At 47.0% G+C, this 14,514-nt stretch overlaps 1 protein-coding gene and 1 non-coding gene across 3 annotated transcripts in view; both read right to left on the bottom strand.

Annotated features, from left to right (window-relative positions):
- ASIC2 (acid sensing ion channel subunit 2) overlaps positions 1-14,514 on the bottom strand; it is a 1,207,926-nt gene that overhangs the window by 57,312 nt on the left and 1,136,100 nt on the right. The gene's annotated exons all lie outside the window — the stretch shown is intronic.
- LOC138984055 (U6 spliceosomal RNA) lies at positions 12,421-12,527 on the bottom strand. Its single transcript, XR_011461410.1, has one exon. It is a non-coding gene; the product is annotated as a U6 spliceosomal RNA (small nuclear RNA).

The raw sequence follows: 14,514 nt of genomic DNA on the forward strand, positions 1-14,514 counted from the left end.
AAGGCCTGGCTCCTTGGCCAGCTGTGAGCTCAGAGCAGAGTGGGGGGAAAGGGTGCAGGCTTTGGAAGCTGAAAGGTCTGGGTTTGGCATCTTAGTAGTGAGATGCACTTTCCACTACTCTTTCCACTATTAAGCCTCAGTTTCCCCATCTATAAGATGGGCACAGGGAAGCCCATTGCAAGGTGGCTGTGATAAGGCTACCTGGGTATAGTAGCTGGCCCGCCGTGGTCACTCACGACCAGCATCACACCCGTGGTCCTGAGAGTCTAAGGACAAAGAAAGACGGTGCCCATGAGAGCTCTTAAGAGCCTTAGACTGCAAGGAGAGCCAACCAGTCCATCCTAAAGTAAATCAGTCCCGAATGTTCATTGGAAGGACTGATGTTGAAGCTGAAACTCCAATACTTTGGCCACCTGATATGAAGAGCTGACTCATTTGAAAAGACCCTGATGCTGGGAAAGATTGACGGCAGGAGGAGAAGGGGACGACAGAGGATGAGATGGTTGGATGGCATCACCGACTCAATGGACATAAGTTTGAGTAAACTCTGGGAGTTGGTGATGGACAGGGAGGCCTGGCGTGCTGCAGTCCATGGGGTTGCAGAGAGTCGGACATGACTGAGCGGCTGAACTGAACGGATGAGGGCATCTCCACTGAATGAACTGTGATGGAAGCCTGCTGCTGATGTTAACGAGGGCTCATGACAGGAGAAGACACTCATGGGAAAGGGTGTTAGGACAAAAGGAGAGAACAAAACCCAAGTTCAACGAATAACGTGGACTAGAGATGATTGTCAGAACTTGCCCCACTCAAAGCCCTACTGAGAGGGCCCAGTCACCATGGACCTGGGGCGAATGGAGGTTATGAGGAGGTAAAACCATGTGCAAATGTGTAAGTTGGTTTAGGAAGGCTGCCAGTCGGGAGAGGACAGAGAGATGGAGAGCATCTTGTGTGGCCTCTGAAAGGAGAGAGAGAGAAAGAGTGACAGGGAGGAGGGGGGAAGAGAGGGCAGAGGAGGAAATGGAAGGAGGAGGAGGAGGACTGGGAGGCAGAGAAAGGGCGAGAGGATGAGATGAAGCGAGAGACACGCGCAGATGGAGTAAGAGAGAGCAGCTCCTCGGTTCCGGCTTTCAGACGCCATGAACTGTGCGCTCTTGTCTCTCCTTAAGCCCTTCTGCAGCCTTCGAGGACCATGGCCTATTCCAGGCATTATCCTCTGAAGGCGATCTGTTCCTTGTGACCCCGAACAAACAGCAAGGCCCACAAAGAACAAATGGCAAGGAAAGATACCCAAAGCATAACCATGCCTTCCTTTAAGTGGGGGTTCTATGGGTTCTTTTTTCCCATTTTTCTGTTTTCCCCCAAAGCTTCTTCACTGAGCATATGTGAAAACCTTGCTGGCCCGTAGGACCCATGGCAGCTGCCATCGTACCCTTTTTGGAGCCACTGTACCTGTGCTGAATTCATGTCTGCATGGCCCCTTCCCTGCAGGCCTTCTAGTAATTTCCATTTCCTGAGCTGACTTTCCTTTCTCTACACCTGGACTTCTCACAGCACCTGCTCAGAGGGAGGCCGTGTTTCCTGTCTGGGTTCCTCTCCGAGTTCCTGTTCTCTTGGATAGAATAAAAGCAGGGCACCCCAGGGTAACTGAAGGCCAAATTTCTAAATGGTTTGAGTTCTTGGCTTTGGTGTCAAGCTGGTCCTGATTCCAGGTTGTACTACTTGCTGGCTGCATGTCCTTGGCAAGTTTCTTAACTTCCCTGTGCTCCAGTTTGATTTTATGTAAAATAGTTTCCTACCTTTAATACTTTATTAAATTTGAGAAGCACACCCAGGATTGAGGGTAGGATTCTGAAAGCATTTAGAAAGATTTTGGACTCAAGAAGTACCAGTTCTGTTTCCTTGACTTTTATTTTTGTCCATGCCTTGAGGCAGGCAGGGATCTTAGTTCCCAGACCAGAGATCGAACCAGTGCCCCTGAAAGTGGAAGTGCAGTCTTAACTACTGGACTGCCAGGGAGGTCTCCTGATTCCTTGAAAATCATTTCTGCAAACTGATGTTTCCCATGCTGCCTTGTCTGTTCTGAGAGGCGGGGAGGCCCTGCCTGTGTGCTTCCTCATTGAGGTTCATAGCTGGGTTCAGCTGCCTTTTCTTCCGTCTGCCATCACCAAGCACCAGCGTGTCCCCAGCATCCTTTCCCTTGGGGTCACAGAAGCACCTGCCCCAGCAATGGGCCTGGGGCTTGACTTCAGGAGCAACCTGACCGCTTTGGGTAGAGCATCCCTGACCCTGGCTGGGTCTGCTCACTCCTGGTGCTGCTGGCTGACTCCCTCCTGGCCTTTTCTTGGAGGTTTGGGTGGCTGAGTTCAGCTCAATTCAGTACACATCGATGGAGGCCTTATTACGTACTGAGCACTGGGGAACACACACAGGAATGTCTCAGTCCCAGAGACAGGCACGTGCCAAGGAAAAGAAAGACCTGTAAGTATATATGTTACCTGTTACTTGTAGGGTGGGGCAGGGAGATAGTGTCAAGCTCAGAGCAGGGATGAAAATTGAGAGTGGGGACAGCCCTGTGATGCATGGTTGAGGCAGGGAAGAGAAAAATACACTTTTAGGAGTTATGGAATCATTAACGATAGCTATCAATCTAATCCAACTTAATCAGCACAATCCAATCTAATTCAATCTCATCCAACCCACTGGGCTAATTAAACCTGTCTTACGTGGATGGAGGATGGGCATGCTGCCAAGCACTATGCTCTTCAATCTTAGGGAACGGTGCACTCTGGCTCCAGACCTGGGTAGGGTGGGACACTAATTTTTTTTTTTTTTTTAATAACTAGACAAAAGTCTTTACAAATTTGCTTTTCCTGGAAGGGGAAGCTTCAAGCTGTCAGTCTTTCCCTATGACCTCTGCATGTGCCGGGAGCAGAAGCAAGGTCTGGTAGAGGCTGTCCTCTGGGGAAGGTGTGGCAGGGCCATCCCGCTTGGCTGGTGGGAACAGAAGCCACACTCCTGGTGGGCGAGCCTGTCTGTTTGATGCCGGGTCCAAACCAGAAAACAGATCTGTAAGCAGCTACATTACAAATGTCTTTAAACAACCGGGCTTCCCTGGTAGTGGTGGTGTTTAGTCACTGAGTCTAGGTGGTAAAGAATCCGCCTGTCCGTGCAGGAGACACGGATTTGACCTCTGATCTGGGAAGATTCCACATGCCACGGAGCGACGAAGCTCGTGTGCCACAACTACTGATCTTGTGCTCTAGTGCCCAGGAGCCGCACCCACTGAGCCCACGAGCCCACGAGCCTGCGCTCCACAAGGTGAGAAGCCTGAGCATCGCAACCGTGAGAGCAGCCCGAGGTCGCCACAACCAGAGGAAAGCCCACGCGGCCATGATGGCCCAGCAGAGCCAAAGACAAATAATATCACTTAAAAAAACCGAGACAATTAACCCATGAATACACAAGCGCGTTCTTATTATAAATAGTCCAGGGATCCAGAAAAAGTGGAAAGTCTTGCACTCTCAATTTTGTTCTGAGCAGCTGTCAGTATTTTTTAAATTCTCCAGGATTTTAAATCCTCCAGAATTCTTCTGTGTGTTACCATGCATACATGTGCATTTATAAATATATAGTTTAGTCTAGTGTGGGGGTATTTTTAATAAAAATGAGACCACACTGCATGTGTTTTTCTGTCTTTTTCCCCCGCTTATCAATATGTCTCGAAACATTTCCCCAAGGGACCTCCATTTTAACTGTTGCAGGGAATTGGGGGGAAATACATAAGCATTTGCCCTCCTTAATTTTATTATCCTTTCATTGATGAACATTTAGCCTGTTTCTAAATTCTTGTTCTCACAAACAGTGCTGCAGAAAAGATCTTAATCCTTGCTACTTGGGATACATGTGGACATACTTCTTTAGGGCAGATTCCAAGAAGGAAAACTGCTCCATTGAAGAGGGGGTGTGCTTTTTTATTTGAATGGATGCTGTCAAGTCCCACTCAACCCCCAAGTCCAAAGGCCCTAACAGTTTATCCTCCCCTCAACAGCTGACCATCTGCATGCTTCACAACGCGTGCGTGCTCAGTCACTTCAGTTGTGTCCGACTCCTTGTGACCCCATGGACTGTAGCCCACCAGGTTCCTCTGTCCTTGGGGATTCTCCAGACAAGGATATTGGAGTGGGTTGCATTGCCCTCCTCCAGAGGATCTCCCAGATCCAGGGACTGAACTTGCGTGTCTTATGTCTCCTGAATTGGCAGGCGGGTTCTTTACCTACCATCACCGCCTGGGAAGCCTGCACTCTGCATAGACGTGGTGTCTTTTCTGGGGTCCTGTTCTCCTTCTGCTTCTTCCTTTTACGGTCTGCTTGGCTCTCCTAGAGACCTTGGTCATACACTATCTTCCTGTTCTTTGTCACCTAATTGTGTCAAAGGACAGGAAGTGCTATCTGAAAACATAAAACAGGACCTCCTGCTGGCCCAGTGGTTAAGACTCAGCACTTTCATTGCAGGGGACATGGGTTTGATCTTAGGAACTAAGATCCTACATGCTGCATGGTGTGACCGTAGAACAAAACCAAACCAAAAAAACCCAGAAAGCAGGTAAACCAAGGAGGGATGAGTCTCATTTAGGACTGATTTTTTTTTGGTTGTTGTTCCCTGATAGGATGTGCTGCAAGATTTGCAGCAATTCATTAACCAATATTGATTCACTCTGCAATTGATTACTTAATTAACTGATTGACAGCATTACAGTCTGTGCTATATGCTCAGAGTTGTTGCCTTCAGACAGCACCCGCTCCTTGATGGAGCAAGACATGCAAATAACTTGGATTATTTAGATAACTTTGTATTAATAGCCAGTTGGCTGTTGTTAAGGGCTTCCCCAGTGGCGGTAACAAAGCCGTCTGTAATGCAGGAGATGCAGGAGATGTAGGTTCGATCCCTGGGTCAGGAAGATCCTAGAGGAGGAAATGGCAACCCATTCTGGTATTTTTGCCTGAAAAATTCCATGGACAGAGGAGCCTGGTGGGCTACAGTCTATGGGGTCACAAAGAGTAGGACACGACTGAGCATGCACATAGGCACGTGGCCGTTGTTAAAATTTTTAAATGCAAAAAGGAGAGAGATCTCAGTCGGTGAGAAATCAGAGATGCTTTATCGCGAGAGCTAACAGATTAACACCAAGATGTACTTGCTCACAGGGAATGATTACAGGGACTGTTGGGCCATTTATCACAACATAAATAGGGACTTCTCCATCCCTGGAGGGCAACAGTTGTTTTCAAGCGGGAAGGAGGGGAGAGAAATAGGAAAGAGATGTCTTTTCCAGATGCCCTTGCTCTTGCCCTTGCCAAGGGAGTCTGACCGTCAGCAGGACTATTCACATTCATGCATTTGTTCTGGTTGATATTTCTAAAAAAAATTGTCTGTGACTATCTAGCCTTCCCCATTGTCAAGAAAAAGCTTTCAGCTTGCATAAGGAGGTGTCCTCTACAGAATTTTTTCCCCCTTATATAAAAAAAACAACAACCATCAGAAACCAAGGCCACCCTGTTCAGAGTTCAGATGCTGCTCATGAATCAAAAGAGAAAGTGGTCTGGGTAGCAGGACTCAATCAAAGAATGTTCTGATGGATTAACTTGCCTCTTGAGTAAGATAAAGTAGGTGAGTCAACAGACAGTAGATCTCCTTTCCTCTGCTGGGTCTGAGGAGGAAATAAGCCATGAAGAGATAAGCAACTGGCTTCTGATGTCAGAATCAGTGAAGAGAGGATCCAGGACAAGCTAGTTCTGCCTGGAAGGATGCTGATGAGAGTGGGTACCATTAAGTTCTGGACTTTGGACCCAGGCTGAAGTTGCCATGTCTGTACTATTTTTGGTTTATCCCTTTTCCCCCATGCATGCATGCATGCTAAGTCACTTCAGTCGTGTCTGACTCTTTGCAACCCCATAGACTGCACTTCTGCATATAAGTTAAATAAGCAGAGTGACAATATACAGCCTTGACGTACTCCTTTCCCGATTTGGAACCAGTCTGTTGTTCCATGTCCAGTTCTAACTGTTGCTTCCTGACCTGCATACAGATTTCTCTTGAAGAATTTTCCAAAGTTTGCTGTGATCCACACAGTCAAAGGCTTTGGCCTAGACAATAAAGCAGAAGCAGATGTTTTTCTGGAACTCTTTTGCTTTTTTGATAATCCAATGGATGTTGGCAGTTTGATCTCTGATTCCTCTGCCTTTTCTAAATCCAGCTTGAACATCTGGAAGTTCATGGTTCACATACTGTTGAAGCCTGGCTTGGAGAATTTTGAACATTATTATGCTAGTGTGTGAGATGAGTGCAATTGTGTGGTAGTTTGTGCATTCTTTGGCATTGCCTTTCTTTGGGGTTGGAATGAAAACTGACCTTTTCCAGTCCTGTGGCCACTGCTGAGTTTTCCAAATTTGCTGGCATATGAAGTGCAGCACTTTCACAGCATCATTTTTTAGGATTTGAAATAGCTCAACTGGAATTCCATCACCTCCACTAGCTTTGTTTGTAGTGATGCTTCCTAAGGCCCACTTGACTTCACATTCCAGGATGTCTGGCTCTAGGTCAGTGATCACACCATCGTGATTATCTGGGTCATGAAGATCTTTTTTGTACAGTTCTCCTGTGTATTCTTGCCACCTCTTCTTAATATCTTCTGCTTCTGTTAGGTCCATACCATTTCTGTCCTTTATCACGCCCATCTTTGCATGAAATGTCCCCTTGGTATCTCTAATTTTCTTGAAGAGATCTCTAGTCTTTCCCATTTTGTTGTTTTCTCTATTTCTTTGCATTGATCACTGAGGAAGGCTTTCTTATCTCTCCTTGCTGTTCTTTGGAACGCTGCATTCACATGGGTATATCTTTCCTTTTCTCCTTTGCCTCACTTCTCTTCTTTTCACAGCTATTTATAAGGCCTCCTCAGACAACCATTTTGCCTTTTTGCATTTCTTTTTCTTGGGGATGGTCTTGATTATCACCTCCTGTACAATGTCATGAACCTCCGTCTATAGTTCTTCAGGCACTCTGTCTATCAGATCTAATCCCTTGAATCTATTTCTCACTTCCACTGTATAATCATAAGGGATTTGATTTAGGTCATACCTGAATAGTCTAGTGGTTTCCCCTACTTTCTTCGATTTAAGTCTGAATTTTGCAGTAAGGAGTTCATGATCTGAGCCACAGTCAGCTCCCAGTCTTTTTTTACTGACTGTATAGAGCTTCTCCATCTTTGGCTGCAAAGAATATAATCAATCTGATTTCAGTATTGACCATCTGATAATGTCTATGTGTAGAGTCTTCTCTTGTGTTGTTGGAAGAGGGTGTTTGCTATGACCATGGAACAACAGACTGCTTCCAAATTGGTAAAGGAGTATGTCAAGGCTGTATATTGTCACTCTGTCTATTTAACTTAGATGCAGAGTACATCATGTGAAATGTCCGGCTGGATGAAGCACAAGCTGGAATAAAGATTGCTGGGAGAAATATCAATAATCTCAGATATGCAGATGACACCACCCTTACGGCAGAAAGTAAAGAAGAACTAAAGAGCCTCTTGATGAAAGTGAAAGAGGAGAGTGAAAAAGTTGGCTTAAAATTCAACATTCAGAAAACTAAGATCATGGCATCTGGTCCCATCACTTCATGGCAAATAGATGGGGAAACAATGGAAACAGTGACAAACTTTATCTTTTTAGGCTCCAAAATCACTGCAGATGGTGACTTCAGCCATGAAATTAAGACACTCGCTCCTTGGAAGAAAAGCTATGACTAATCTAGACAGCATATTAAAAAGCAGAGACATTACTTTGCCAACAAAGGTCCATCTAGTCAAAGCTATGGTTTTTCCAGTGGTCATGTATGGATGTGAGAGTTGGACTATAAAGAAAGCTGAGTGCCGAAGAATTGATGCTTTTGAACTGCGGTGTTGGAGAAGACTCTTAAGAGTCCCTTAGACTGCATGGAGATCCAACCAGTCCATCCTAAAGGAAATCAACGCTGAATATTCATTGGAAGGACTGATGCTGAAGCTGAAACTCCAATACTTTGGCCACCTGATGGGAAGAACTGACTCATTAGAAAAGACCCTGATGCCGGGAAAGATTGAAGGCAGGAGGAGAAGGGGATGACAGAGGATGAGATGGTTGGATGGATCAGTGACTCTATGGACATGAGTTTGAGCAAGCTGCAGGAGTTGGTGATGGACAGGGAAGCCTGGCATGCTGCAGTCCATGGGGTTGCAAAGAGTCAGACAAGACTGAGCCACCGAACTGAACTGATACAGCTCTTAATCTATGATTGATAGATTGTCTGCCTCTACTGCTAGACTGTAAGCTCTGAAAAGAACCAGGTCAGCCCCGTTCATCATTGTATCCCCCTGGCACATATTAGATGCTCAATAAATGAATGAGTCAGCAGGAAATGATCACAGAATGGGGCAGGAAGGCTCATGGCCTGTGTGAGGGCAACACGTGGATCAGAGGGGGCTCCTGTGGAGCAGTGGGGGTACAGTCACTGGAAAAAGTGATAGCAAGAGCCAGGATATGGAATTTGGACTTTATTTTCTAGGTTGGGAAAGACATCGATGGGTATCAAGAAGGATAGTGAGATGAAAAAGTAGGCCCTTTTCTCTCTCTTTTATGCATTCATTGAGTCATTCATTCCATTCAATACATTATCAAGCATCCTCTACATGCAAGGCACTATTAAATCTGAGATACAAAGAGCAGAAATAAGATAGAGTCATATCCTCAAAGAGCTCACAATCTGGTAGGGAGATGGATAAGTAAACACATGATTATCATGTGCAAATTTTATGCTAGAGATTCACATGGAATATTCCAGGGTGGCCTTCTGGAGGAGGGAACATTGGAGCTGAATCTCGAAGGACACATACAAATTAGGTAAAGAAAGGGTGGGAAAGGGGTTGCTGGCAGGGATCAAGAGGAGTGAGCATGTGATGCTTGAAAATAACTGCACGCAGTTCAGGAGATTTAGTACTTTGGGTGGGAGGCCAGGGGAGTAGAGAGAGGTACTGCTGACATGTAGGCAGGGGACAGAGCAGAAAGGGTGTGAAGAGGTTCCTGGACTTCATTCTCAAGGAAGTGAGGGAGGGAGATGATCAGATGCATATTTTAGGAAAATCGTGTTGATGGAGAGAATGGATTGGAGAAGGGCAAGGTGGGCAGCAGAGAGACTAGCCAGGCAGCCAGTTCTTATAATAAAGGACCGAATTAAAGCGAGTCTGGGGTGGGTGATAGTGATGGCTGGTGTTTATTGAGCACTTGCTGGGTGCCAGAACTGTTCTGTGTGCATACATTAACTCAGTCTTTTTTTTTTTTTTTCCACCATGCTGCGTAGCATGTTGGAACTTAGATCCCTGACCAAGGATTGAACCCTGGTCCCTTGCACTGTAAGATCAGAGTCTTAACCACTGGACTGCCAGGGAAGTCCTTCACTTAGACTTCTAGCTACCCTCTGGGATAGAAACCACCATAATTCCCATTTTACAGATGAGGAAATGAGGCACAGGATCGCCATCTAGGGAATGCGTATTTGTACTCAGGCCATTTAGAGGGTTGGGGGACCATCAGGGAGCAGCAGTTTTGCCATAGAGGTATGTATGAGACAGGAGAAGAGCGTTCAGTTTAGACTGTCGATTTGAGATGCCTATGGGACTCCGAGAGGAGGCATACGACAGCACCTGGAGTATTGAGAAGAGATCTGGGCTGGAGACAGTGATCTGAAAGTCATGGTAAAGGAGACTCATTCAAGGAGACTGCAGAATGAGACAAGCTGCAACGAGCATCTTGGGGCTCCCATCATCTCAGGAGTGACCAGAGAAAGATGTGCTCATGAAGGCAGCTCAGGAGGAACAGGCTGAGAGGTGAGAAGGAAACCCAGACCAGAGTGGAGAGAAGAGGGTCTCAGGGAGGGCGTGGCCAACAGCCCACCTGCTACTGGGAAACCAGGCGGGATTCAGTGAGGAGTGTCCTTACCATCCAAGATTGGGTTTGGCCACAAAGATTTCATGGGCGGATGATGAAGAGTTTCTGTGGGCTGCTAGAGGTGAGCTGGGAATTGAAAGGGAGGTGAGGAAGTAGAGAGAAGCAAGTCTAGAGAGACTTTGGAGACTCTCTTAGGAAGACAAGGAGCAGAAGAGGCTGCAAGGCAGAGGGGAGGCAGATGGAGTGATTTTATCTCTTTCTAAGACTTGAGCATATTTTATGAGAACTCACTTTGGGATTTCCCCCAACAGAGCTGTGTACATTGGCTCATCCTAACCAAGCAACACTTCTTTTAAGGACCCTTCTGCCTCCTCCACCTCCGCCGTGGCCTCCACTCTGACAAAAACAAACTCTCATCGTGTAGGAAAAAAAAAGGTGAAAACCTGACTCTTGGCAAAACCATCTGGGGCTCTGAAGACATTTCTCCCTTAGAGACGGAGTGGCAATAAGTGGGCAAGTTGCTAAGCTGGTCGATGCTTAATTGATTCTTATTTTCATCTATTTATGGGAAACACTATTCCCTGTTGATCACGGAGGGGTGGCCACACAGCAATCTATCCTGCCTTCTGGCGCCTCCCTGGTGCTTTCTGGAGCAGAACTTTATAATACCCTGTTTGTGAGGCTCCAGCTTCAACAGTTTGGAAGTTGCTGAAGGCATGTGGAACAAATTCTCTCCCCTGCCTTGAAAAACACAAGTGGGCAAGCCTCCATTTCTAATGGGGCCCGTGAAGCATATTAAGGACCGTGGATCCGGCTGTCAGATTGACAAACGAGTCTCCTTGTTTGAAAGGCACTTAGGAAGTTGTATTTGGAAGCCTGAGAGGAGCTGTCAAAAGCGACTGGGGGGCCCATCCCAGATAACATCTGGGCTTTTTAATTTGGGGTAGATTGAGAGTAATGTTTTGAGTTGTGAGCCACGATGGGATTCCATCCAAATGTTGGTGATGTGGCCAATCTACGCCGAAGGCAAAGGCTTAGGCTTCTATAGGAACCGACTGTGCCCACACAGCCTGCCAATGACCTAATTGGGGCCTGCGGGACCCCAGCGTTTGTGTCTGCCCCGTATATTTACAGCCCCAGAGAGGCTGGCGGGGAGCTGCTTGATGCAGGGTGTGGTGTGACAGTGGGCGTTCTCCTGGGAGTGTGGCTAAGGCCCAAGCGGGGAACCAACACACAATCCAGGTTGTGGACTTGAAACCGTTCTCCTTTCCAGGGGCTCCACACTGGTTAGTAGAAGGAATTCTTGGTGAGAACGGGGTATATCTGGGCAGTGATTGTCAACTCTGGCTCCTCAAGGCATTTCTTTCTTTTTAAAATCTTTCTTTCTTTCTTTGGCTGTGCCGGATCTTAATCATGGCATGCAGGATCTTCCATCTTCATTGCGGCATGTGAAATCTGTAGTTGTGGCATGTGGAATCTAGTTCCCTTGACCAGGGATCGAACCCAGGCCCCCTGCACTGGGAGCAGGAGTCTTAGCCACTGGACCGCCAGGGCAGTCCCTCCCCCTGGACACTTCTGAAACCCTCGCATGTAAACCCAGGGCCATGTTCCCCCTAAAACTTTTTGAACAATGAGGCTGGTGGCCAACTGCCTGCCTGGAGTCTCCAGATTCATTCTAAGTCCCCCCAAGAAGCATGGGCAGGGTGGTTGAATAAAGATTTGATGGACACATTGGATAAAGATTTAGAAAAACAAGACTTGCCACCAGGATCTTTGAGGAGGAAGTTTGAGACTTTTTTTTTTTTTTTGAATTCCAAAGCCCATGCTTTTATTTATTTATTTATATTTTAAATTTTATTTTATTTTTAAACTTTACAATATTGTATTAGTTTTGCCAAATATCGAAATGAATCTGCCACAGGTATACCTGCGTTCCCCATCCTGAACCCTCCTCCCTCCTCCCTCCCCTACCCTCCCTCTGGGTCGTCCCAGTGCACCAGCCCCAAGCATCCAGTACCGTGCATCGAACCTGGACTGGCGACTCGTTTCATACATGATATTATACATGTTTCAATGCTATTCTCCCAAATCTCCCCACCCTCTCCCTCTCCCACAGAGTCCATAAGACTGATCTATACATCAGTGTCTCTTTTGCAGTCTCGTACACAGGGTTATTGTTACCATCTTTCTAAATTCCATATATATGCGTTAGTATACTGTATTGGTGTTTTTCTTTCTGGCTTACTTCACTCTGTATAATAGGTTCCAGTTTCATCCATCTCATTAGAACTGATTCAAATGTATTCTTTTTAATGGCTGAGTAATACTCCATTGTGTATATGTACCACAGCTTTCTTATCCATTCATCTGCTGATGGGCATCTAGGTTGCTTCCATGTCCTGGCTATTATAAATAGGCTGCAATGAACATTGGGGTACACAAAAATATGGAACGCTTCACGAATTTGCGTGTCATCCTTGCGCAGGGGCCATGCTAATCTTCTCTGTATCGTTCCAATTTTAGTATATGTGCTGCCGAAGCAAGCATGAAGTTTGAGACTTTGAGGAGGAAGTTTGAGATGAAAATTTTCTGATATCGACTCATGACTGGAAGTCCTGTCAGGATTTGCAATCGTCTTCACTTAGGGGCAAAGAGTCTGACTGGTGATGTCAATGTGAAGACAGTTCATCTGTGCTCCTACCACGCAAATGTCCCAGCTTTGCACTTTCACATGTATTCACTCACTCATTTAATTCTCCCCATCTTCCTGAGACTGGTGCTGCCCCTCCCATCTGTTCTACCCACTCTCGTGTACACAGATAGCTTCCAAATCTCTGTCTCCAGCCCTGGCCCTTTTCATTAGCTTTTGCTCTGATTAGGGTTTCTAAGGGTACAGCCAGAAATGAGACAGATAGCATCATCCATCACAGGCTGGCTCCACCGCCTCAGGGAGAAGGTGGGCCATCAGGGCAGATTTTAACGGGCTTTTAGCAGGGGTGGGTGGGTGAGGGGGCAGGGAGAGCATCTCAGTGCTCTTTGGGCAGGGAGCACAGATTTGAGCGTACTGTATATTCATTCAGGGCTTCCCTGGCGGCTCAGTGGTAAAGAATCTGCCTGCCAATGCGGGAGACGTAGGTTCAATCCCTGGGTCAGAAAGTTTGCCTGGAGAAGGAAAGGGCAATCCACTCCAGTATTCTTGCCTGGCAGGCTGCAGACTATGGGGTCGCAAAGAGTGGGACATAACTGAGCAACTGAACATACATGCATGTATATTCGTTCTTTCAACCCTGCACATTTACCGAGCTCACATCTAAGCAAGGCATGGGGGATAGAGGATCTGAGGACATCAACCTTGCTTTCAGAGAGCTCCTGGCCTATGGTGAGCCAAGGGCTGATGGAAGCTAAGGAAGGCAGTTCTTAAGAGGCAAGTGTGGGGCTGAACCTTGGTGATCCAGTGGTTAAGACTCCAAACTTTCAATGCAGGGGACTCAGATTCAATCCCTGGTCGGTGAACTAAGAGCCCATACTCCTTAACTTGTGGTGTGGCGAAAGATTAAAATGCAAAATGAGGCAGGTGTAAGGAGTAGGGATGCACAAGGGGAGGTAAGTCCTGCAAGGAGAGTCTTGCATCTCTTAGGAGTGGGACACAATTGCCAAGAAAGCTGCTTGACTCTGTGAGCGCTCCAAGGCAGGACCAAGTTGCCGTCATCTTCATCTTCCCAGCAAAGCAGGGTGCTCAGTGAATATAAGCTGAAGGAAGAAGTGAATGTATAAGGTGTGATACAGAGTGACTAGCTGCTCCTTGAGGGGTGGCAGGAGAGGACGGAGGTTTTCTTAAAGATGGTGCTCTTTGAGCAGTAGCCAGAAAAAGGAATAGGCCTTTGCTAGGTAGATAAGCAGAGAAGGCAATGGCACCCCACTCCAATACTCTTGCCTGGAAAATCCCATGGATGGAGGAGCCTGGTAGGCTGCAGTCCATGAGGTCACTAAGAGTCAGACACAGCTGAGCGACTTCACTTTCACTTTTCACTTTCGTGCATTGGAGAAGGAAATGGCAACCCACTCCAGTGTTCTTGCCTGGAGAATCCCAGGGACAGGGGAGCCTGGTGGGCTGCCATCTATGGGGTCGCACAGAGTCGGACACGACTGAAGCGACTTAGCAGCAGCAGCAGCAGCAGCAGCAGGTAGATAAGACCAAGAGGAGATGCTGGGCAGAAGGAACAGCGGGTGTAATGTGCAGAGGCAGATGATGGAGAGCTATTGGAATATTCACTGGATGGTCCTCCAACGCTGGGAGGCAGGGCACACCCTGACTGGGCACATGATGAGGCTGGAGGTGGGCAGGGGCTGAACAGGACCTTGGATGCCATTCAGGGGGGTTGGGCTTTTGTGAATTTCAGGGAGCTGTGAATTTATGGATTCTAGGTAGGGCAGCGAAGTGGCCATTATGGGCTGGGGAAGGGGTGCTACCAAGGAGCATGCCCAGAGCCTCTCTTCCCACCCCACTTCAGTACTCTTGCCTGGGAAATCCCAT

This window comes from Bos mutus, chromosome 19 (genome assembly GCF_027580195.1).
Source record: "Bos mutus isolate GX-2022 chromosome 19, NWIPB_WYAK_1.1, whole genome shotgun sequence".
In the NCBI taxonomy this organism is placed as follows: Eukaryota; Metazoa; Chordata; class Mammalia; order Artiodactyla; family Bovidae; genus Bos; species Bos mutus.